Here is a 25,830-nt window from a genome sequence, read left to right on the forward strand (position 1 = left end):
TCTCCTTCAATAATCTCATTAACTCCCACTGTTTCATTTACCATTTCTACGTGAAATAGTCTCACATTGTACATTTTTAGACACTATCTCCCTACTGAAAGCCAAGCATCTAAAGCATACTGCTGGGAGAAGACAAGCAGGGAGCTAGGTAAGTAGATAGGGAACTGGAAGTCTGGCAGCAGAATTCCAAGTGTTTGGTCCCCAAATCCAGGACCAGGACTCTAATTCCAAGGAGACTGGTGAGAGAAAAGAATAATGGGAGTCTTTAAAGAATCAAAGTACAAAAACTTGTACTTTGACAGGGACTTGACCAAAAGGAACCAAGCAAGAGCCAATTCTAAAAAGAATTGGGGGGCCAGGTCGAGCGCAGTGGCTCACACCTGTAATACCAGCACGTTGGGAGGCCGAAGTGGAAGGATCACTTGAGGTCAGGAGTTCAAGACCAGCTGGGCAGCATGGTGAAACCCTGCCTCTACTAAAAATACAAAAAATTAGCCAAGTGTGGTGGTGGGCACCTTTAATCCCGATACTTGGGAGGCTGAGGCAGGAGAATCACTTGAATCCAGGAGGCGGAGGCTGCAGTAAGCCGAGATCGCGCCATTGCACTCCAGCCTGGGCAACAGGACTGAGACTCCGTCTCAAACAAACAAACAAAAACACACAACCACACAAAACAACTGGGGGCCAAAGTCAGACGGGGACTAGCTTTAAGGCTTCCTTGATGCCGACTCCCAGAAGCCTGGATCAGGCTCTTAAATCTCATACCACGTCATCCCCGTTACATGCAGGATGACTTCACAGAACCCGTCATAAGGCACGAGAGGACAGAGCTCAGCAGGGCTTCACAGCTCGGCGTGTCTGTGCCCTGCTTGCCTAGCGAGTTGAAAGCATGTGATAAGCTGAAAGGATGCAGACCAGACACTCCTAACACTTTTTGGGTCACTCACTGAGAGACCAAATAGCCATTTCTCCCTTCACCCTTGTTACAGAATTCATATTTTGTTCAGAGGACTGGTGGAGATCTGATGGTATCAGGGAAGGTAAATCCCCTCCCTTTGCCCCAGGGGCTGAATCAAAAGCAATTATACAAATCCCATTCCTCATTGCTGGGAATGATCTAGAGGTGGGCATGTGACCTATTCCTAGCCAAAAAAACATAAGGGGTTTTCTGAGGGAAAGTGCCTGATTTTCCTGGTGACATGCTTGAGCCACTGAAAGAATGCTGAAACTTCCAGCCTCTTACTTTGCTAAATGAATATCAAAGTCCTTGTGATTTAAGTCACTATTAGTCAGATTCTCTGTTAACTGCAGCTAAAAGTTCTCCTGACCTGCTGACCCACTTGATAATCAGATTAAAACTGTGAGTCCTATATCCTGCAACCTCTATTATATGGGTACATAGAGTATTTTGCCTATAATTTTTTAAGGTTCACAGACTTCAGATCAAGAATCCTTATGCAAGACCAGTAGTCCTCAAAAAGTTGTCCCCATACCAGCAGCATGAGCATCATCTAGGAACTTGTTACACGTGTAGCTTCTCCAGCCCTACCCCAGATCTACTGAATCAGAATCTCTGGGAATGGGAGCCAGGAGTGGTGGCATGCACCTGTAATCCCAGCACTTTGGGAGGCTGGGGTGGGCGGATCACTTGAGATCAGGAGTTGCAGACCAGCCTGGCCAACATGGTGAAACCTCGTCTGTACTAAAAACACAAAAATTAGCTGGGCATGGTGGTGTGTATCTGTAATCCCAGCTACTCGGGAGGCTGAGGCAGGAGAATCACTTGAACCCAGAAAGCGGAGGTTGCAGTGATCCGAGATTGTGCCATTGCACTCCAGCCTGGGTAAAAGAGTGAGACTTTGTCTCAAATAAAAAGAAACACTGGGAGAAACTGGGGATGGGGCCCAACAATGTATATTTTACAGACTAATGATACGATTCATGATAAAATCTGAGGACCACTGCTTTGAGCCCAGCATTATTCAATAGAACTTCCTGTGGTAATAGAAATGTTTACATCTGTGCTGTCCAGTATGGTTTCCACTAGCAACATATGTCTACTGAGCACTTGTGGCTAGTAAAACTCAGAAACTGAATTTTTAATTTTACTTGGTTTTAATTTATTAAAATTTAAATAACTGCCTATGGCTAATGACTACTGTATTGGACAGTGCAGCTCTAGATAACTTGGTTTTATTAAAATTTAAATAACTGCCTATGGCTAATGACTACTGTATTGGACAGTGCAGCTCTAGATAACTTGGTTTTATTAAAATTTAAATAACTGCCTATGGCTAATGACTACTGTATTGGACAGTGCAGCTCTAGATAAACATAAGGTATTTTATATTATCAGATAGCTCCTGGTACTGAACTACAAAATAAAGAAGTGGTTCTCAAACTTCAGTATGCATCAGAATCACCGGAAAGCTTGGTAAAACACAGACTGAAGGCTCCCAGCCTAGAATTTGTGATTCAGTAGCTCTGGCTTGGGGGCCTGAGAATTTGCATTTCTCAGGGGATCTTACGTGATGTTGGTGCTGTTGGTCCAGGGATGGCACTTTGAGAACTACTGAAATAAGGAAAACTTGCTGTCTTCCTATAACCTGTACCTTGGGCCCAGCAGGTGCTTATTATTGAAAGAATGATGGCTACCCTCTAATAAAGGAACACTTTTGGAAGTGTCTACTGTGTTCCAGAGACCATGATTACCTCCTCATAATCATCAGGTGGCAGGCTGTATGTTTTGAAAGAGATTCACAGAAAGGTTTGCTCAAGGCACGCAAGTCTTATTGCTTACTTCTCTGTATTTTAAAGTATTAATTCATAAATTGTTTAGATCTAGGCAAGTTTGTGAAAGAATATGTGATACTAGTACAGACCATATGTACTGTACTGTATCATATGTATTGTATCATATATGACATATATATATACACATACAGAATTGCTGAAAACTAAAATGTTCAAGAGTTAAAAAGGCTTTTGACACTGCAATGGTGGCATGAACGACAATAGGACTGGTCATCTGGAGTGGGGGCTAGGCTTTCTCTAACACCACAAAGGAAATCATCTATGCCAAAGACCTGGTCTGGACAGCAATACAGCTTTCAAGCATTAATGGGAAAGGCAAGAATCAAGGACAAACACACAGGGGACTTTTCTGAAGGTCAAAAAAGCAACAATAAATACCAAACCCAGAAAAGCTTTTAAATCTGACCTTTTCCTGTGCTGAAGCCATTCGCCTTCCAGCATCTTCAATCTAATAGACTGAAGTGGGCTGAAATGGCTCTTAGGAGAGAACTGGGGCTAGTCTTTTCCTTAATGCTGCCTCTTCACCACTACTCAAGCAGCAGCAGCATTACTGGTAATTACATCATTATACCATAATGGAACACATGCGGTGCAAGTGAAACAGCCTGGCGGCTCCCCAGTTGAGGAGAGGAGAAGAAAAGGACTCCACTTTCACTGTTCAATTTCTATTAACTCTCTAGGTTCTGGCTTATTTTCAAAGGCAAACCACCTTTATGACATTTCACAATCTTAAAACAGAGACCACAGAGGTGGAGCTTACTTAAAGATCAGGAGTGAAGTGAATGCATTAGTGTAATAGAGATCCTCCACGGGAATAGGGATTAGGAGATGTGGGTCCAGTTCTGGCTTTGCTAAAAGCACTTTATGTGACTTGAGGGAAACCATATTTACATCTTTTAGGTTTCAGTTTCCTCATCTATAAAGAACAGCAAAGTTTCTGGGCAGGGGATCCCAAAATGTCCCTGTGGGCAATTTGAGATTGGCACGAATGATCACAAGAGCTCTCCCACCCAACTCTAACCTTCTGTTATCAAAAAAGATTCCATGAACAGGAGAGACAGGAGTGAAATAGTATTTGGAAGGCCAACTCTATTTGATCTTCACCAGTTAACCAGATGAGAATTCTTGCCTCTACTCTGACCCATGTATCAGTGTCAGGTCATCTTTATCAACATCCACAGCAACACTTCAAGAGACCAAGCTCAGGCTGGGCATGATGGCGCATGCCTGTAATCCCAGTGCTTTAAGAGGCGGAGACAGTAACATCACTTGAGCCCAGGAGTCCGAGGCTATAGTGAGCTATGATTGCGCCACCGCTCTTCAGCCTGGGCAACAGAGAGAGACCCTGTCTCACTTAAAAAAAAAAAAAAAAAAAAAAAAAAAAGACCAAGCTCAGAACTCATTAAATGATCACAGGTCTTCTCAGAGAGAGAAAGTACACAGAAGTACCAAGTATATTGAGATTAAAATGAGGCAACTGAGGTTCTTGATGTCACAAACTCCTTATAGGACCCTGGCTGGGTCAGTCACTTAACCTTAGCCAACTCATCTTTAAGACACAGTGGCTGGTTGTGGTGGCTCGTGGCTCATGCCTGTAATCCCAGCCCTTTGGAAGGCCGAGGCAGGTGGATCACTTGAGGTCAGGAGTTCAAGACCAGACTGGCCAACATGGTGAAAGCCCATCTCTAATAAAAATACAAAAATTAGCTGGGTGTGGTGGTGTGTGCCTGTAATCCCAGCTACTCAGAAGGCTGAAGCAGGAGAATCACTGGAACCTGGAAAGCGGTGGTTGCAGTAAGCCAAGATCATGTCACTGCACTCTAGCCTGGGTGAAAGAGCAAGACTCCATCTCAAAAAAAAAGAAAGAAAGAAAAAAAAAAGACACAGTGGTGGAAGGGGTGATGTTTAGAAATTAGACCCCTTCAGCTCAAGCAGTTTATGATTTTGTTATCTCTGTACAAGTTTCAAATGCTACTACTGGATATTGGGGCACTTGAGGGTGAGAGGTTAGTACTAACAACATGGTAACAATGCCAAATCCTGCAAGACAGAAATGTTTATGTTTTCTTATAGTATTCTTAAGGTTTTCTCACATGCAAGGAAAAAAATATTACCTATAGCAGACCTCAAGAATCAAAACATCAAAACATGCAAAACTACATATTAATTGTTTCATATCTCAGAATCTTCCCTTTTTAGCATCCCAAAAGAAAGTCAAATTATGTTCTTTCTGGTTGTCTTCTGGTCCACCTATAGTAGGTATAAGACTTTGGTTTTGAGCAATTAAGTTAGCCTAGATACCATGAATGACACTCCCAAAGAAAACAATTTAAAAGCTAAATAAAATATTCTTAAATATTAATTTTGAAAATGAGTCATGCTGTCAAGAAGTAAGGAATCTGTAGAGAACAAAAGTTAAATGAAAGGAGGTGGAAGCAACCTGAATATTCACTGACGAAGAGTAGATTAAAAAATGTGGTTTATAGATACGATGGAATATGATTTCAGCCTTAAAAGGAATGGCATTCTGAAATGTTACAATATGGATGAATTTTGAAGACTTATGCTAAGTGAAATAAGCTGGTCACAAAAGGACAAATACTGTATGATCCCATTTATATAACATACCTAGAGTCAAATTCATAAGGACAAAAAGTAGAACAATGGTTGCCAGGGATTAGGGGTTGGTGAGTAGGGGGTAATAGGGAGTTACTGTTTAATGGGTACACAGTTCCAGTTTTGTAAGATGAGAAGTTCTGGAGATGGATGGTGGTGATGGTCATGCAACAATGTGAATGTATTTAATGCCACTGAATTGTTCACTTAAAAATAATTTTGATGTTATATATGTTTCATTGACCACAATAAAAAAAAATAAGTGAAAGCAGAAATTCTGGAAAGAAAGAGAGCACTAAAACCATTTTTTGCCCTGAGGTTATTTATGTAACAAACACTAGTGACAATTGTGATGACTGTTTCAAGTGTGGGCAATACATCTGCAGCACTGAAAGGAACCATAAAAAAACTGACCTGTCTTGACCACTAGAAAAGAAGTAATGTCTTTTGGTTCCAAAAGCAATGGCAACAAAAGCCAAAATTGACAAATGGGATCTAATTAAACTAAAGAGCTTCTGTACAGCAAAAGACACTACCATCAGAATGAACAGGCAACCTACAGAATGGGAGAAAATTTTTGCAATCTACTCATCTGACAAAGGGCTAATATCCAGAATCTACAAAGAACTCAAACAAATTTACAAGAAAAAAACAAACAACCCCATCAAAAACTGGGCGAAGGATATGAACAGACACTTCTCAAAAGAAGATATTTATGCAGCCAACAGACACTTCTCAAAAGAAGACATTTATGCAGCCAAAAGACACGTGAAAAAATGCTCACCATCACTGGCCAGAGAAATGCAAATCAAAACCACAATGAGATACCATCTCACACCAGTTAGAATGGTGATCATTAAAAAGTCAGGAAACAACAGGTGCTGGAGAGGATGTGGAGAAATAGGAACACTTTTACACTGTTGGTGGGGCTGTAAACTGGTTCAACCATTGTGGAAGACAGTGTGGCAATTCCTCAAGGATCTAGAACTAGAAATACCATTTGATCCAGCCATCCCATTACTGGGTATATACCCAAAGGATTATAAATCTTGCTGCTATAAAGACACATGTACATGTATGTTTATTGCAGCACTATTCACAATAGCAAAGACTTGGAACCAACCCAAATGTCCATCAATGATAGACTGGATTAAGAAAATGTGGCACATATACACCATGGAATACTATACGGCCATAAAAAAGGATGAGTTCATGTCCTTTGTAGGGACATGGATGAAGCTGGAAACCATCATTCTCAGTCAACTATCGCAGGGACAAAAAACCAAACACCGCATGTTCTCACTCATAGGTGGGAATTGAACAATGAGAACACTTGGACACAGGGAGGGGAACATCACACACCGGGGCCTGTTGTGGGGTGGGGGGAGGGGGGAGGGATAGCATTAGGAGATATACCTAATGTAAACGACAAGTTAATGGGTGCAGCACACCAACATGACACATGTACACATATGTAACAAACCTGCATGTTGTGCACATGTACCCTGGAACTTAAAATATAATAATAATAATAATAATAATAATAATAAAGTGACCAAAAAAAAAAAAAAGAAGTAATGTCTTTCCTAAAAGTCTGTAATCAAAATCTGGCTCTAATGCAAGTTTGTGATCAAATTCATGATACTTCAAGTGAAGATCTAAAAGTAGTCCAGGATTAATAATGTCCTGAGGCTACTGGAGGCAGCAGCCTCTAATCCATTCTGGTAGAATAAATGTTTAACCTAGGCCTCAAATAGCTTCCACAGGTAAAGTCCTAAGGAACACTTGCTCTTAAAAGTAAAACAAAAACATATATGGAAATAAGCCATAATACCATAATGAATGACAGCCAGGAAAAACTGATGACAGAATCGTATCTTCAAAGACTTCACATGTTGGAATTAGAGACAGAATATAAAATTTTTAAGATTTAGAAGAGAAGCTTGAAAAAATTAGCAAACGAGAGTATAAAAAAGAACTAAATACTTTTGAAAACAAACCAAACTGAATGTCCAAAAATGAAAATTACAATTGAAATGAAAAAGTCAATGGTCAAGTTAAACAGATTAAATAGAGCTAAAGAGTTAGTCAACTGGAAGAGCAATCCAAAGAAATTCCATAGAATGTGACCAAGAACTAAAGATATGAAAAAATCAGAGTTTAAGAGACATGGATGATAGAGTAAGAGGGTCTAACATATATCTAATCTTGTAACTGAAGTTCAATAATCAAATAAGAGAGGATGGAGTATTATTCTATGCCTGCCTTTGGCTGGTATGTTTTCAGAACCATTGAAAGAATACCAAACCGCATATCCAGTAAGCTAAACAAATGTCAAGCAGGATAAATAGAAACCACATATCGCAATGAAATTGAATACCAAAGACAAAAAAGAAGACATTAAAAGAGAAACAAGAGATCACCTGCAGAAGAATGGCAATTAGACTATCAGCTAACTCCTGAACAGCAACAGTGAAATCTAGAAGATCACAGAATAATTTTTCAATGTGCTAAGAAAAAATAACTTTCAATGCAGAAGTCAATAGCCATTCAAACTCAATGAATGCAAAATAAAGATATTTTCAGACAAAAAAACAGAAATTGCCACAGACAGACTCTCACTAAAGGCAATTCTAAAGGATATACTTTAGGAAGAAAAATAATCCCAGATGGAAGGTCTGACATAAAAGAAAACAAAGACAAGCACAGATATTGATAAATACATGGGAAATCTGAACACTTCCAGTGTAAAACAAGAATATTATTTTAAGTGGGTATAAATAAATAAGATAGAAAATACTGGCCAACAATAACATAAGTTAGGAGGAGTGATTCAAGTTTAGGTATGCTAAGATTCTTACATGATTTGGAAGAAGGGTGTAGTGCGTTGAATGGTCCCTTCCCAAAAGATATGCCCATGTCCTAATCCCTGGAACCTGTGAATATTACCTTATATGACATAAGATGTGATTAAGTTAAAGGTCTCAGACCCTTAGGCCATATAAGATAATATTCATAGGCAGCACTTCTCTTGGAGAATTCAGGGAAACTCTAAATGTAATCATATGTATCCATATAAGACAGAGATAGAGGGAGAACAGACAGACGGACAGAAGAGAGAGGAGGAAGAGACAGTGTGACCATGGGCAGAGATTGGAGTGATGCAACCATGAACCAAGGAACATCTGGAGCCACCGGAAGCCAAAAGAGGCAAAAGATTTTCCCCAGTGCTTTCAGAAGGAACACAGCGCTGTAACACCTGGATTTATTCTCTCCTGAACTGTAAGATGATAAATTTCTATTGTCTTAAGCCAACAAATCTGTAGTCATTTGTTACAGCAACTACAAGAAACTACTACGGGCCTGGCATGATAGCTCAAGCCTGTGATCCTAGCATTTTGGGAGGCCAAAGCTGGCACAGTACTTGAGACCAGCCTGGACAATATGACGAAGCCCTGTTTCTGTATTTAAAAAAAAAAAAGAAGAAGAAGAGGAGGAAAGAAAAAAGAAACTAATACAGAGAGTAAATATACTACTGTACTTTAGGCCAAATTAAAAAATTAAAATATATGTGCTGATAAAGAGCTCAAATATCCCTAAGTGAATTTATTAATTTAACATAAACTCAGTAAAAACACCATATTTTTGGCCAGGTGTGGTGGCTCATGCCTGTAATCACAGCACTTTGGGAGGCTGAGGCAGGTGGATCGCCTGAGGTCAGGAGTTTGAGACCAGCCTGGCCAACATGGCGAAAACCTGTCTGTACTAAAAATACAAAAATTAGCTGGGGGTGGTAGCATGTCCCTGTAATCCCAGCTACTCAGGAGGCTGAGGCTGGAGAATCGCTTGAACTTAGGAGGCGCCAGTTGCAGTGAGCCAAGATCTTGTCACTGCAGTCCAGCCTGGGCAACAGAGCAAAACTTCGTCTCAAAGAAAAACAACAACAACAACAACAACAACAAAAAACCCACCATATTTGTTCTAAATAAGAGAATATAATTGTAAAGTTCATAAAGAAAAACAAGAATAGCAGAGGACACTATTACAACCATATGGTAAAACACACCTCATTAATCAAAACAAAGCGTATTGCTATATATATTTTTTAAGTATACAGACTAATGGAATTTAATACTTAGTGAGTTCACAAATGGTTACTAATGCATAAAATGCTTAGATTATGATAGAAGTAGCACCTCAAATCCATGGGAAAGATTTAATGACACTGTTAAAAATAAAGCTGAAACAAAGTTGAACCTGTACCTCTAAGCATAGATCAGGAAAAATTCCAACTGGATCAGATTTAAATGTAATATAAAATGAAATTATAAAACATAGCACATGTCTTTTATAGCCTGTAAGAGGGAAAGTCTATTACCTAAAATCCAGAAACCATAACAATGATTGTTACAGTGACTACACAGAAACCTATAAATCTAAAAATGAAAACTATTTCAAATCCTGCATGGCAACACGGACGCACCCCCCGACACCCACACAAACGCCTATGGACAAAGCAAGGAAAAAAATGGTAACTTGGGTTAGAAGTCATAAATATTTCGCTAAAATTCACAATTCCTATTACAAAGGGCTAATCTCTTACATAAAGAGCTCCTACAAATCAGTAAGAACATTAACCCTGCAGAAAAATAAGCAAATGTTCACAGACAAATAACTATAAATGATTTTTAAACGTGTGAAAAGATCAATGTTGACTTACAAAAGGAATACAAATTAAAAATACACTTAAATGTTACTTTTCTCTCATTAGACTGGCACACATACAGAACTTTGGTAATCATCTTGGCAAGACTGTGGAAAAAGAGGCAGGAGTGTAAATAGTTACAAACCCTCTGGAGGGCAATGTGGCAAAATTACATATAATCTACCAAAAGTGTAAGAGTATATATCCTTTAACCAGGCAATGCCAGAAACTTATCCTAGAGATAAACTAACATGTGCACAATGACATATGTGCATTTTGGGATCTATTTAAAAGAGTAATATTGAAAACAATGTAAATGCTCATCAGTAAAGACTTAGTTATGCCTTCACCAATTGATGTACTACCACTCAGCTGCTTTTTAAAAAGGCATGGGGAAGAAAACTGTTCATGTATCAATATGGAAAGAGCATCAAGATATATTATGAAGTAAAAAAAAAAAGCAAGTATAGAGAAAGTTGTCCTTTATTTGTATAAATGGAGGAGTTAATACGTATTTGTATGCGTATTTATAATCTCTATTAGATATATTCTAACATATCTAATATGTTAACAGGCCAACATACATTATAAAGATAAATACACCAGGGTATTAGAAATGAGCAGATGGTGGCAGAAGGATAGAGAAGAGACTTCTCACAGTATACTTTTCAAATATTTTGTGTTTAAGCCATGTGCATGTATTATCTATTAAATTTAAACATTTTAATAAGTATGCATAATAAAATACCTAGAGTAACTTCTAATGAAGTAGTTAGAGTGTAACTTCCAAATAAGCAGAGGGATAAAAAGAAAATTAGAAAAAGGAAACAAAATGTTCAATCCAAAAGGTAAGATTAAAAAAAAGAACAGAAAATTTCAGTGTAAGATAAGGTACAACACTACACGGTTGCAACAAATCAAAACATTTCCATAATCACAATAAATGTAAATCAATTTAATTCACCATTTAAAAGATAAAGCCTGTCTCACTGTATTAACCACAATAAATGTGAATTAACTAAATTCCCAAGTTAAAAGAAAGACTTTCCAGACTAAACAAAAACATAATCTAGCTACATACTGTTTTTTAAAGATACACCTAAAATATAAGAGCACGGGTAGGTTGAAATCAAAGGATGGAAAAAATTACATAAAGCATATACATTACTCAAAAGAATGCTGCTGCAGGTATATGACTACCAAGCAAAAAAAGATATTAAGGTAAAAAGGCAAAGAGGGTCAGGCACTTCACAAAGATAAGAGGTTCAAAGGCCCAGAAGTCATGTACTTCTAAAAAGTATTTGTACCTAGTAATATGGCCTCGAAATATATAAAGCAAGAATTGCTATTACTATAAGTAGAAAGTGACAAGTCCATTACATAATGGGAGATTTTTAAACAACCTCCCAGTAACTAATATAAAAAAGATGAGGCTCCTTTTGCCAACTCAAGTTAACCTTCCTTGGAACTAGATCACCATATCAGATACACAATTTCATACTTAATTCCTAAGAAAATTAATCAGAACGGAAAGACATTCTTCCTGTCTGGTTCTGGTGAACAGTATTCAAACACAGAAATGAGAAGTTACACATGAGCTGCATAAGCAACCACATAGCTAGAGACTAACACTAATGGCTTTGTCAGCAATTCTGTGTGCTTATGCTTCAATTAATGTCTAAATTCCTCAAGGGAAGATGTTGGTCTCTTATACACATTTTCATCACTTCCCACACCTACCACATTGCCTGGTATATAGTAGGTGCTCAATAAATGTTTTATGAGTCATCTACTAAAATACTCCTCTTAAAAATTTGTATTCTCTCCAACATCTATGAAGCACCTATTACATACCAGGTACTGTGTTAAGTACTGAGAATACACAGATGAATAAAAATGTCTGCTTTCCAGGGGACCACAACCTAGTAAAAGATAAATAGAAATATATTTTCTTTTTTTTTTTTTTTTTTTTTTGAGACAGGGTCTCACTTTGTTGCCAAGGCTGAAGTGCAGTGGGACACACACAGCTCACTGCAGTCTTCACCTCCCAGGCTTAGGCAATCCTCTCACTTCAGCCTCCCAAGTAGTTGGGACTATAGGCACGCATTACTATGACCTGCTAATTTTTGTATTTTTTGTAGAGATGGGGTTTTGCCACGTTGCCTAGACTGGTCTCGAATTTCCAAGCACAAGCAATCCACCCACCTCAGCCTCCCAAACTGCTGGAAATGTAGGCATGAGCCACTGTGCCTGGCTTAGAAATACATTTTCTTAAAAAGCTGTAAGTAGAGTTTTAAATGGAGTGGTAGATATACAAGCCCAGTGAAAGTACCTACAGACCTAAGGGAAAGGTTCTCACCCATTTAACATATATTTATAAGCACTTACTGTATGCCAGAATCAGGTAGGTGTTAAGAAGAGATATTTGAGTTAATTCTTGTCAAGCAGATGTGGGGTTGAAGTCAGACAGAAGGTACTAAGGGCAATGAGAAAAAAGAATGTAAGGTCCAGGAGAAAAATGTGATTTGCTTGAAGTCAAAGAACTTGGATAAAGACTAGAATCTACATTCCCTAGTGTCCTTTCCACATTGCTTCTGGAATTCCTGGCCTCAAGCTATCCTCCCACCTGGGCCTCCCAAAGTACTGAGAATATAGGCATGAACCACCGCATGTGGCTCCCACATTGCTTCTCTACACTCCTTCCCCTTAGAACCATCTTTACTCCAATACAGATTCCTATCTAGGTCAATGGATTTTGACAAAAATTCAGTAAGAAATGTCTTTTAAATTGTAGCACAGTATCTATAAATACAATGAACTTAAAAGTTTCAATAAATATCCTTAACTGGACACAATACATGCTACTTTTTGTATACTATTTTACTTTGAAAATACTGGTAGCAACTCATTACCATTGATTTCATCACCTACGAATAGAGCTCAATCCCCATTTTGTAAAATGCTTATTGCTTGCAGTGGTTATTCTACCTCTAGCTTCTCACTTAATAGCCACCCCCCCAAATTCCTCTCCAAACATATTACTAACAACTACGATAGCAAATGCTGTGATAGGCCTTGAGTTTGCTATATGTGTTTAAGTTCTTCAAAAAAGCATAAACCAGGGATTTTATCAAATTTCCTGAGAAATTTTCCCCAAACTATACATATTTACTACATATCTACTGATATCAGAAGATTCAGTAGATACAGAGTGAGATTTGGACATATGTAATGTTGGGAAAAGCTTCCCAGGTAATAGCACCTTTTTAAAAAAAAATATATATATACGTCTATATAGTATTTTGCAAGTAGGTGGCAATGCTATGCTTGAAATACAAGGGTGGGAATGGCTGCAGTCATTTTTTTTTTATTTCAACAGGGTTTTGGGGAACAGGTGTTATTTGGTTACATGAATAAGATCTTTAGTGGTGATTTCTGAGATTTTAGTGTACCTGTCATCCCAAGGTGATAGCAACTTAATGATCTGAGGTCCCTTCCACTTTTATGAAACAAATATTTGTGTAGGAAAAGGAGTCTGGTAACGGACTAGACACAGACAAGAAAATGAAATCTCAGATAAGCAGAGGGACTTAAGTGTGGTTAAAAAGCCACCGGTAAGGCAGGCATTAGAATCCAGCTCACCTGATTCCCAGTCCATTTCAGAAAGTTCCCACTAGGAAAATGAAGTCTCCCTATCAGTGTCCCTTCTCCGTCTGCAGTGACCTTTTCTTTATCAGAAACTCCCCAGGGCACCTTGGCTTACTAAATGCTAATTAGATTTCCTCCACCTGCTCTGGGATTTAGAGGGCAGTGCTAATGCAGCGCCCTCCTCAACTAACAAAGCCACTGGCATTCCCGGTATGCAGGGGCTGGCCTCCAGTTCAGTCAACATCAATTAAAGGGCTCCTATCCAAAGCCCTAAGGAGGAAGACAGAAAAGGGAGGGGTATTCCTTGATCCAAAAAATGAAGTACAGTCACTGATTGGGATTGATTGTTACTGTGGAGCTGGGTGGGACCAGGGAAAATTCTGGGAGGTAGGAATGGAATCTGGGTGAGGCAAGCAAACTGATGACCATTCATCATCTTCTCACTCCCCCAAGGAATGCTATTGTTGAGCTTGAGGGGATGAAGCCTTGGATCGCAAAAAGCCTTCATCCAAAAATAACTTAAGAAACACTTCCCTTTCTCTTCTTGTTTCAACACACAGGTCCAAATTCCGCAGCCCAGAATGACAAGTCCTCCATAATTCTATCCCGCTCTATGGAGGCATCAGAATTTCGTGAATATTCAGCCACTAACTGGCAAAGTTCAGCCTGGATGTTCAGCCATTAACTGCTGTGTAATTATGGACCAGTTACAGTTTTCTCTGGGCTTTGATTTTTCTCATTTGCAGCACTCAGTTGATTTCAAAATTAAATAAGACAATGAATATACATATGTTTTATAAACTATAAGGTGGTGTAGAGTTCTAATACAACTCCTAACACAAACTCAATTCAATGCAAACATTTACTGAGTTCCTAGAATAGTGTTTATACAGAGTTGGCACACAAACATTATCAAGTAAGTATTAGCTGTTAGATGCACAAAAACCATACCGAGTTCTTAATGATATGGAAATCACAGTCCAGTGTAGGAGACAAGCTCTTTAACATAATATGATGAGTACTAAAATAGGCTGGGCACAGTGGCTCACACCTGTAATCCCAGCACTTTGGGAGGCCGAGGCAGGTGGATCACCTGAGGTCAGGAGTTCAAGGCCAGCCTGGCCAACATGGTGAAATTAGATTTCCGTCTCTACTAAAAATACAAAAATTAGCCAGGTACAGTGGTGCGTGTCTGTAGTCCCAGCTACTTGGGAGGCTGAGGCAGGAGAATTGCTTGAACCCAGGAGGTGGAGGTTGCAGTAAACTGAGATCACACCACTGTATTCCAGGCTGGGCGACAGAGCAAGACTCCATCTCAAAAAAAAAAAAAAAAAAAAAAAAAAAAAAAAAAAAAAAAAAAGATGAGTACTAAAATAGAATATGCACAAAGTGAGGATGGGGGGTTAATTTACCCTGCTACCAAAGAGCAGGGGTTAAGGATTATCAAAAACCTTCTATATTCACTATATTTTCTCCAAGCCCTATCCCCAATTACATTCTATTCCCCATCCAGACTATGATGGCGAATAGAATGTAATTGGGGATAGGGCTTGGAGAAAATATAGTGGAGAAGCAACTCAAATGGTTGCTTCTCAAATGATCCTCCAGAACAACATATTCATTAGAATCTCCCCATCTTTATTCACAAAGTTACATGAGAAATTTTAAAAATCCACTAACTATCCAAGGAGTATTTAAGCTTCCATTATGTGCAAGGTATTCTTAAGGATGCAAAAAAATACAAGACAGGTCCCTGAACCCAATGAATTTACCCATCTAGCAAGGGAGATAAGTCATATACAAAATTATGATACTAAGGTATATTCCTGAGCCATACAGTATCTCAGGGGTAAAGGGGAACATAGCTCAAATATCTGGAGGAGCTCCAAATTGAAAACTTCTGTTTTCTTTTCCCCCATCAACTTGGACCAAGAGTCACAAATACATTCTTCCTCCATCTAGCGATATCCTTTAACCTACTTTGTGCCAGACAACATTCTGGTCATGAGAAAAAAGCAATGAACAAAACAGACAAAAATCCTGCCTTCGAAGGGCATATGGTCTGGAAGTGTAAAGGGTCAGGTAGGTACATATATGAGTGACTGGTGTGTGCATGTATGTGTGCATGCGTGCATGTGATACAGCAGACTAGAACGCATATGCTTTGGCTTAAATGGAAAGCTACCACCCAGTTCCAGCTAATTGCTGCTAGGCAGAAATTTGGGCCCAGTGTTCCCAGATCTGGAAGCTGGACATTTTACAGATTTTAGGTAAGAGATCTCAGCTTTTAACAATCTACGACTAATTAAAAGTGTTTAAAACACTGCAGGCCAAGCAAAACACTTTATAGATGGAATTCAGGCTAAAGATACCAGTCTATAACCTGTCTTAGAACATGTATCATGATTTTTGGCTTAGAGATGCAGTCACTTCATATAGTGTTATAAACCAAGTGCTACTGGGCTGGAGGCAGAAGATCCAGCCTCTCAGCCAGTATTAAGGAGGTGAGAGCATTTAGCCTGAGCGCCTTCAGAAAACATCTCAGAATATGTCAGTGCTTAATTTTCTTTTTCTTTTTTTTTTTTTTTTTGAGACGGAGTCTTGCTCTTCCCCCCAGGCAGTGGCGCTATCTCTGCTCACTGCAAGCTCCGCCTCCCGGATTCACGCCATTCTCCTGCCTCAGCCTCCCGAGTAGCTGGGACTACCGGCGCCCGCCACTGCGCCCGGCTAATTTTTTGTATTTTTAGTAGAGACGGGGTTTCACCGTGTTAGCCAAGATGGTCTCGATCTCCTGACCTCGTGATCCGCCCGCCTCGGCCTCCCAAAGTGCTGGGATTACAGGCGTGAGCCACTGCGCCCGGCCGTCAGTGCTTAATTTTCTATTCTTTGTTCACTTCTCACAGCACTTACTGGCCACATCCATGAGTTGCCACATGCTGAGGTATTTCTTTGCTAAGAATGGCAAGACCATTTTGTTCAACCAGGAAGTCCAAGAACAGCAACTCAACCAATGCATCTGCCTTGATGGTTTGATTATTCAACAGATTAATACTGTTCATGAATATGATTAATTCTGATCTACTCTATAATAGGCTTGCTATTTAGAAATATAGTAAACTTCTGTCACCTGAAATTCTCAAGTGAGGGACTTTATGTAAATTATCCTGGACAAAAAAATTTCCTATAGTTAAATCACGTTTGTGCAGAAGTCACTGAAATACAGTACTGATGGCTGAAAAGCAAGCTACAAATTAAATATATAAATTACTACACAGATAGTCACAATACAAACAAATGTTTTAATAAAAATAGAAACAAAGCATACTACAAGAAGCAAGAATTTCACTAAATACTAGTGCATACCAAATGAGAAAAGGAACAATTAACCCTAATAAAAGCTGGTCTTTCACTACATACGTTTGTAACAGAACTACACAGCATGTTAACAAACTGAAAAAAAAAAAGACAAGACAGCAAAAATAAACTCTATAGGTTTAAATCTTCAACTTCAGACCCCGGAAAAGCATCTTTAAAGTCAGATAAGTCCGGGCATGGTGGCTCATGCCTATAACCCCAGCACTTTGGGAGGCTGAGGTGGGAGAATTGCTTGAGGCTAGGAGTTTGAGACCAGCCTGGGAAACACAGCGAGACCCCATCTCTACGAACAAATTTTTTAAAAATTAAAAAATTTTTTAATTTGTTTAAAATTAATAAATTTACTTATTAAATAAATTTATATTTACGGGCATGGTGGCATGCGCCTGTAGTCCCAGCTACTCAGGAGGCTGAGGTGGGAGGATCACTTGAGCCCAGGAGGTCAAGGCTGCAGTGAGCAATGATTGTACCACTGCACTCCAGCCTGGGTGACAGAGTGACAGAGACCCTGTCTCAAAAAAAAAAAAAAAAAAGTCAGATAAGTAATTCTCAATGCCAGGAAAATTTATCATCCCTGCTGGTCTCCAGTTCATTGTATTAATCAATGGCAATCATTGCATTAGAAACTTGGTCACCCTGTCTTCAAAATATGGTGCTGTTGCCTTTTAACTGGGTTAGTTTACAGTGTATATAAACTTAATGATCAATCAGTGCCTCTACTGTATTTGAGCCATGACTTACTGTAGCAAAGTTAAAATCTAAAATGTAATGGAATAGCTCAAATGTACCTCTGATCAGCTGTGTGGCCTATGGTTTCTTTTGGTTACCAAAATCTGGGATGTGAAACTTGCATCCCTTATACAGTGTTTTGTGTTCCCATTCTTTCTCATTAGAGGAGTCGCCCAAGGGCAGATTATCTTGCTATTAGTTTTGCTTTGGCCCAGAGTCTTTCATCTGCAAAACAGGTGTGTTGGTCACAAGGTAGTATCTGAATAAAAATTTTCAGGGGGAGAAATATATCTTATATACCAGCAAATTTAAAAAATCCAAAGGCATTTATAAGGATGGTCATTTCAGCACATTTTTTAAGTAAATAAAATACTGTAACTGCTTATCAACTGGTCAGGTTGGTTAAATTACAGTAGTATACTCGGACACTACTATAAAGATAATGAGAAAAGCTGAGCTTCATGAGCGCCCCCAGAACGTTATTCACCTAAAGGTTATTACCAGATGATGGCATCTGGCGTGGGGTTTTTTGTTTGTTTGTTTGTTTTAGCATTTCTTGATTTATAACGAACATGTACCATTTTAACAAAAGCAATAATCTTTCCTTTAAAAAAGAAAATACAATTGACCTATATATGCAAATACGGAACTACACTCATGGTTTATTTTATCTCACAGGATTTTGGTGCACATTAATCATATGGTAGTATTCAAATATTACCTGATTTATGCTAAGTGAAAAATAACAAGGTATAAAACAGGGCAAACAGGGCAAGGGTCTGTGATGGGCAAGATGTTTTTTATTGACTACTATTGTGCCCAGGTTCTAGAAAACAGTCTGGAGCAAAGCTTACCTGTTTATCATGTGTTGCAATCTCAGAGCAGAGAGTGGGGAAAGACTGGTAGGAAAGAATAGGAGGGAAAGGAAACCAAGGCTATATGCATCAACAAACCCGCTATGGCTTAAGATGAAAACACAGACAACTGCTCATTTAGAAGGTTACAGGATGGGTTGTATGGAACTACTAATATTGTATGTGTGTGTGCGTGTGTGTGTGTGTGTGTGTGTGTGTGTGTGTGTGTGTGTGTAAGGGGTAAATGGAGGAGAAAGGCAGACACGAAGCAATTTGTCTGCTGGCTCCTTCCCTTCTCCAGCTTCCAACTGCTCTGGTCAGTGATGTCAACTGCCCTCACTCCCTACTTCCAGGCTGTGTTTACCCAGCCACTCTGGACAGTCACTGGGGAAGAACACACCCCACGTTTGAACTTGAAAGTGGTAGGAGAGGCCAGGGTCTGGCCAAATGGGGCTTAGGCACATGAGTTGCTGTAGTTCTCTCCACAATGGACTTAACAGAGACCAAACCAGAGCCCCACCCTCACAGAGGGAAGATGAGACAGCCAGCACTGTTAGAAAACGTGGCAAAAGCAGCAACATCTGAAGACTCACCACTGAGCAAGCAGACTGCCTGAGGCGCAGACAGAACCAAGGGCATCTCGATAGACACACTGAGTCTCACACAACGCATACCCTTGTATACAGAATAGAACTTTAACTATCATGTATTTAAAAAACATACATTAGGAAAAACCTATACTCAGTAGTCTAATGAAAAGGGCAGGGACTTGCAGCCAGACAGTTCTGAGATTGAAAATCCTATCCATCTGCTCCTTGTTGTAAAACGCCAAGTAGGTTGCTGATCTGTATAATCAGGATATTACACGGTTATAGTGAAGATTAAATGAGCTAAGGTGGCTAAAAGAGATGTTAGGCTCTGGCAGACATAGTGCTGCCTCTTACATAAGAGGGGCTGATTCTTTTCCTTCCCTCATTCAATCCCTCTTCCGTGTTCCTCCAGGACAACCTCACGTTATACTGCTAACATCATTCTGCCCAACATTGTTTATATTTATGATCACTCACTACACTGGCAGCTCCATGAGGATGGGATTATTTCTTTGGTGTCCACCTTTGCTGTCTAGTACAGTTCGTGCTTATAGCTGGGGCTAAGCACACGTTTGCTGAATGAACCAAGAACTTCAAACACCAATTCTCAGGGGAGACAGCTTTCCATAAGACCATTAGTAAAGTCACTTGAAGGACCCATGAGACTTCTAAACATAGTCTGACAGCTGTATCGGCCAGAAAGGTAGAAAAAAAAAAAATAAAAGGTTTTGAAGCTAGACACATTTACATTCCAATCCCAGTTCCATCTCTTATTACAAGGGTAATATTTGGGCAAGTGACATAGACCCTCTAAAACTTTCATTCCCATAAACATAAAATCAAAATCATACTATATTTTGTAGGGCTATTTTAAGAAATGAGATTAAATAATATAAACTATTACTCGTATGGTGTTAATCCATGTCACAAGGCACTCTTATCCTGACCAAGGTAGGGGGAGCAGAAGAGAGATTACTGCTATGAGTAAAAGGTATCTGCTTTTTTTCCTTTTCTTTTAATTCTATGCATTTTTACTGAATGTCTGCTGTGTGCCAGGCTTTGTACAAAATACCATCCTCTATAAGTTTACAAAGTGCTTTCACCTTAGCCTCTCTCTGAGCTCTCACCCTCCTGACTCTGCTTTAAGCCTGCCAAGGATACCCACTAGAAATGCTGAGAGATGAAGAGTTTCCATGACCTCTGGAACAGATGTGAATTGTAGCTCCAACGACAGAGGCAGTAAATAGGAAAGACATCCAAGTCTTGTTGATGACATAGTAAAGAGTAAGTGTGCCAAATACATTTGACCAGCCCCTAGAGGTTCCACATCTAAGGTTGGTATTATTCCCTAGGCCCACTCTACTTCTCTAAAAAAACTTATCTTTCAGGAAAAACCCTGTAAAAGAATTTAAGAATTCCTGATTTATCAGCTACTTGCAGAAAAACTGCTGAGCAAGGAAAGGGACAAAAAGCCAGTTAAAATAGAGAGGCATGGTATGTATAACCTGAATAAACCCCAGCAATCTAAGTGGCTGTCCTGGGTAGAAAGTCCAACAATCAAAAGTGAAAAAACAGTAATTCCAGTCTTTACATGCTTTCCTCAATGGGTACGAGAAGAAATCAAAATCGTAACACACTTTTTATCTCTTAATCAATTCTCTCATATAATATAGTTGCTCAAGGGTCTCTCATTCACCAACCTACCCCACTCCCAACCTTCAAAACCAGTTTCAAATTTGCATTCTCCCCTTTCCCCTTTATCTTAAAAATTCTTTATTAAGAAGATTCAGCGTGTCTTCCCTATTTTTACATTTTCGCTCCATTCAGCCTATTAGAAAGAAGTAGAGTCCTGGAAGAAGACCCAGTAAGAAAGAATCCTTCCACCCTAGAAAGACTTACCACTGGGCAAGCAGACTACCTGAGGGACAGATATTACCAAGGGAATCTTGGTAGATACACTGAGTCAGTGAGAAACTAAAGGGAAGACTGTGAATACTAATATGAATAACTTGTATTTCTCTTTTGACAAATAATTGCACATGTTTATGGAGCAAACAACTCTTCTCTGTTCTATACATTATATATAGAGTCATATCTAAAGCTACTAGGTGATTATAATGACTTTTTTTTTTTTTTTTTTTTGAGACGGAGTTTCACTTTTGTTGCCCAGGCTGGAGTGCAATGGCGGAATCTCAGCTCACTGCAACCTCCGCCTCAGGGTTAAAGCGATTCTCCTGACTCAGCCTCTGGAGTAGCTGGGATTACAGGCATGCATCACCACGCCCGGCTAATTTTGTATTTTAGTAGAGATGGGAGTTTCTCCTTGCTGGTCAGGCTGGTCTTGAACTACTGACCTCAGGTGATCTGCCCACCTTGGCCTCCCAAAGTGCTGGGATTACAGGCGTGAGCCACCACGCCTGGCCATATAATGACTTTTTAAATCAAATAAGGGACAAGCCACAAAACAAAAAAGGTCAAAGTTTCTAAACGTAGAGATAAAAATAACACATTGAATGGGCCCGGGACAAGGAAAACTTCCGCAAATGTAAACAAATACTTAAGTAATACATGTAAATTGCTTAGAATAGAACCTGGCATGATACTGGATTAATGTAGTCATTGTTATTATTGACCAAACTTTCTTGGTTCCCAGCTCCTTTGTTGTTAGATGATCACACAAACCCCACACAAACCCCTCAAACAGAAATCACCTCTTTGTGTAGCTGTTCAGTTTGGGGACAGAATCTGACTTAATAGCTCCTCTAAAACAAGGTTCTTTTTATCCTTCTTTGCTGCTCCAGGCTAGCACAGTACCTGACACACAGTTGGAATCAACAAATGCTTGTTAAAGGAATTAGTTCTGCTAAGTGAAGATGGTTTATCCTGGAAACCTGAGACTTTACATTTAAAAGCATTCTAATCCCAGGTTGCCTTCTATGGGACCCATTTTTGGCAAGGATTTGACAAATCAGAGGGTCTGACCAAACCAATGTTATATCATAACACATGATAAGCAGGCCAACTTTAGACACACATTCTAACAGCTTGACTGAAAAAGTCCAAGTTGATCCCAGTTTAGTTTTGTAATCCGAAAACACACTTCCTCAGTATTTTCCATACAGTTGACTACTGTGTGTGTCTCTCAAATCTCATGACCTGTCATCAACCCTCGAAGAAAAACAAAATTATTAAGACCAAGGTCTACAATACAAATAATCCGGTATTTGTCACAGGTTTCACTTTTGTTGAGCCATTTCTGAACTCATTATAAAACTATGTCTATGTAGGACCTTATTGTCCATGTCAACAAACCCCTACAACAACGGAAAGACTTGGGGGTTACCCGGGGGGGATCCTGAAGTCCCGGGGTCTAGTCCTAGTGCCAATTCTGCTACTGACTAGATAAGTTAGTGAAGTTGTTACACCTTACTCATCATCCATTTCTTAATGTACAAAATAATGATTCAAATATTTGCAGAATGTCTATTATATGCTGGTCATTATGCTGAATGCTAAAAATACAAAGACGAATACTATCCTTATCTTTAAGGGTTTGATATTTTATTGGAGTTGGACAGAAATTATATACATTAAATTAAAATACAATTTAGTAAGTAATATAATGGCACACAGTTTTACAGAAATGTAAAAGACAGACCCATTATTCTAATGGGTGGGTAGACACACCAGGAAACTAAGAAAGAACATGTTATGGGTTTATTCTATGCATAAAACAAGGTGGATGGGTAAGGAGGGGAATAAATGCCAGAATGCAGTTGCTAAATTGGATCTTCAAATCAAGAACAGCATCAAGTCTATTGAAATATTATTTTAATTGTAGCATGTAATGAAAATTCTATTTCACACACAGGTACATTGGTAAAGGGAAGACCACAAACTGCACACTTTGCAATCTTTGTATATTTCGTTTATTTATTTTGTATTTTCTTTAGAGGCAGGGTCTTGCTCTGTCACCCACACTAGAGTGCAATTGCACAATCATAGCTCACTGCAGCCTAGAACTCCTGGGCTCAAGCAATCCTCCCGCCTCAGCCTCCCAAGTAGCTGGGACTACAGATGCATGCCACTATGCCCTGCTAATATTTGGGTATTTGAATTAAACTACTACTACTACAAAATAGTCTCAGTCTATCTTGTGAGATTTTTTAAAATCAAAGGCCACAACTATCCACTTTCATTTTGAAATGGGGTTTTTCTGTTTGTATTTTTTTTAGTCTGGGCACAGCTTAATTAAAGTACTTTTTGATCCATACACAGTTTGAAAAATCTAAGGCTCTTCCTGATATAAAATGTCTTTTCAGTGGCAAAGACATGGTGGAAATATTTGTTGGAAAATGTTTAACATTAAAAAGGCATTTATTGGTACAGCAAATATATGGTAAAATTAGAGACAGATACATCAACAGATCAGCAATCTAGAGGTATAGTTCCCAATATGCCCACTGATATAGAAGTAAATGGATACATCTTGAGATTTACCCATTACAACTGAGTTTCAGATCCCATTCTAGAATCAGGTAGTAATCTGAGCTGAACTAGAGAGAGGCAGAGAAAAGGCCCGAACACCTCAAAATTTATAAAGCTTACATAGTCAGTGATATAGCCTTCCATTTTCCCTCTTTGACTCACTGACTAATAAGTTACAGAGTGCTCTTCAGATTTTCCTTGGGGGCCACGTTGTCCTAGCTCCTCACAGAGGAAACTATATTCCATTTCATTCAGAAGCTTCATACACAGACTCTCCATTGGCTTCTGGTGCCTGCCAGATGTGCTCAGACCATCCTACTCCTTATACCACCCTTCTGCCAAATCACCTGCAGTACTCTGGATACAGCAGCTCTGTGCATTCCAGATTTAACTGTTTCCCATAGTCTAACAGAGGGAAGTTTATTTAAACTTGCATGTGCAAAAGATCAGAACGTAAGTATAATTAGAGGGGAAATATGGGGGAAATGTTAATCATATGTATACGAACAGGACCAGATAGGCAGGGAGACTGTTTCTTCCTTAGAACTTCCTGGACTACAAATAGTTTATTTTTGCCTTAGATTGTAGTCAGCTCTCTTTGAGAGCTAAGTACCTACATCCCAGATGTGAACTCAAGGAGCAAAATGAAGATTCCCTAAGCAAAGTGTGCCTGTTTTGGCATTAATAAGAAGAGCCCATTAATGATGAATAACAATACTTCTAATAAAGAGCTAACACTGAGACAGTACTTGCTGTGTACCAGATACTATTCTAAGCACTTTATGTATTAACTCACTCAATCTTCACAACAAGCCCTATGAGATAGGTTCCATCATTAGCCTCACTTTAAGGATGAAAAAATTGAGACACAGAATACTTGCCTAGTTAGTAAGTAATGGGATTCAAATACAGACCAGCCAGCTCTTGCTACAGCTTTTTCATCTTTTAAGTAAAAGGTTGTGTTCAGTATATGTGAAACTTGGAAATGTGTTTTCACACATTCTGTTCTAATTAAAAGTTGGGGAATACATCCTTTGTTTACTGTAGGATAAGGCAAGAATAACCATAAAAGTCTGGACAACCTAGGTTTCAAGTTCTAATCTAGGCTCATGATGAGGGAGAGTTGGAGGGGGGCACCGAGACTGTGACTAGGGAAGTGTCTTAATCAGCCTGGGCTGCTATAACAAATTACCATAGACTAGGTGACTTAAACAACAGACTGACAGTTGGGATATTTGTCCCTGCCCAAATCTCATGCTGAATTGTAATCCTTAGTACGGGAGGTGGGGCTTGGTGGAAGGTGTTTAGATCATGGGAGTGGATCCCTCATGGCTTGGTGCTGTGAGTCTTGTAAGAGCTGGTCATTTAAAAGTGTATGGCACCTCCTGCCACCCCGACTCTCTCAAGCTTGCCCCTGCTTTCGCTGTGTGATGTGCCTCTTCCCCTTTCATCTCCTGCCATGACTGAAAGCTCCCTGAGGCTTCACCAGAAGCTGAGCAGACGCCAGCAACATGCTTCTGGTAAAGCCTGCAGAACTGTAAACCAATTAAATCTATTTTCATTTTAAATTATTCAGTCTCAGGTATTTATTTCTAGCACTGCAAGAACAGCCTAATACACAGACATTTCTGACAGTTCTGGAGGCTGGGAAGTCCAGGATGAAGGAACTAGTAGGTCCAGTGTCTGGTGACGGCCCTTTTCCAGCTTTACAGAGGGCTGCCTTCTTGCTGTGTCCTCACATGGCAGAAAAAGGCGACTGGATGGAAGTTCTCTTGTGTGTGTTCACTTCTTATAAAGACACTAATCCCATCATGAGGGCTCTACTCTCATGACTCAATTTTCCCAAAGGCCCCATCTCCAAATTCTATCACACTGGGGATCAGAATTTCAATACATGGTTTTGGGGGGACACAAACATTGAGTCGGTAGCAGGGAGTACAGGGGACCGGCATGTTGACCAGGTAAGTTTAACTCACTTTATTTTGAAGAACGTGGTAGCAGCAGAAAAGCC

The 25,830-nt window shown here is 39.4% G+C and overlaps 1 protein-coding gene across 5 annotated transcripts in view; it reads right to left on the minus strand.

Annotated features, from left to right (window-relative positions):
- GAB2 (GRB2 associated binding protein 2) overlaps positions 1 to 25,830 on the minus strand; it is a 202,899-nt gene that overhangs the window by 136,965 nt on the left and 40,104 nt on the right. The window contains exon 2 of one of the 5 annotated variants that reach the window (XM_054662580.2): positions 12,524 to 12,611. The exons of the other annotated variants lie outside the window; for them this stretch is intronic. The gene's annotated coding sequence lies outside the window, so the exon portion shown is untranslated. The remainder of the gene's footprint in view (positions 1 to 12,523; positions 12,612 to 25,830) is intronic. 5 annotated transcript variants of the gene reach the window in all.

Source organism: Pan troglodytes, chromosome 9 (assembly GCF_028858775.2).
Source record: "Pan troglodytes isolate AG18354 chromosome 9, NHGRI_mPanTro3-v2.0_pri, whole genome shotgun sequence".
NCBI classification, from domain to species: Eukaryota; Metazoa; Chordata; class Mammalia; order Primates; family Hominidae; genus Pan; species Pan troglodytes.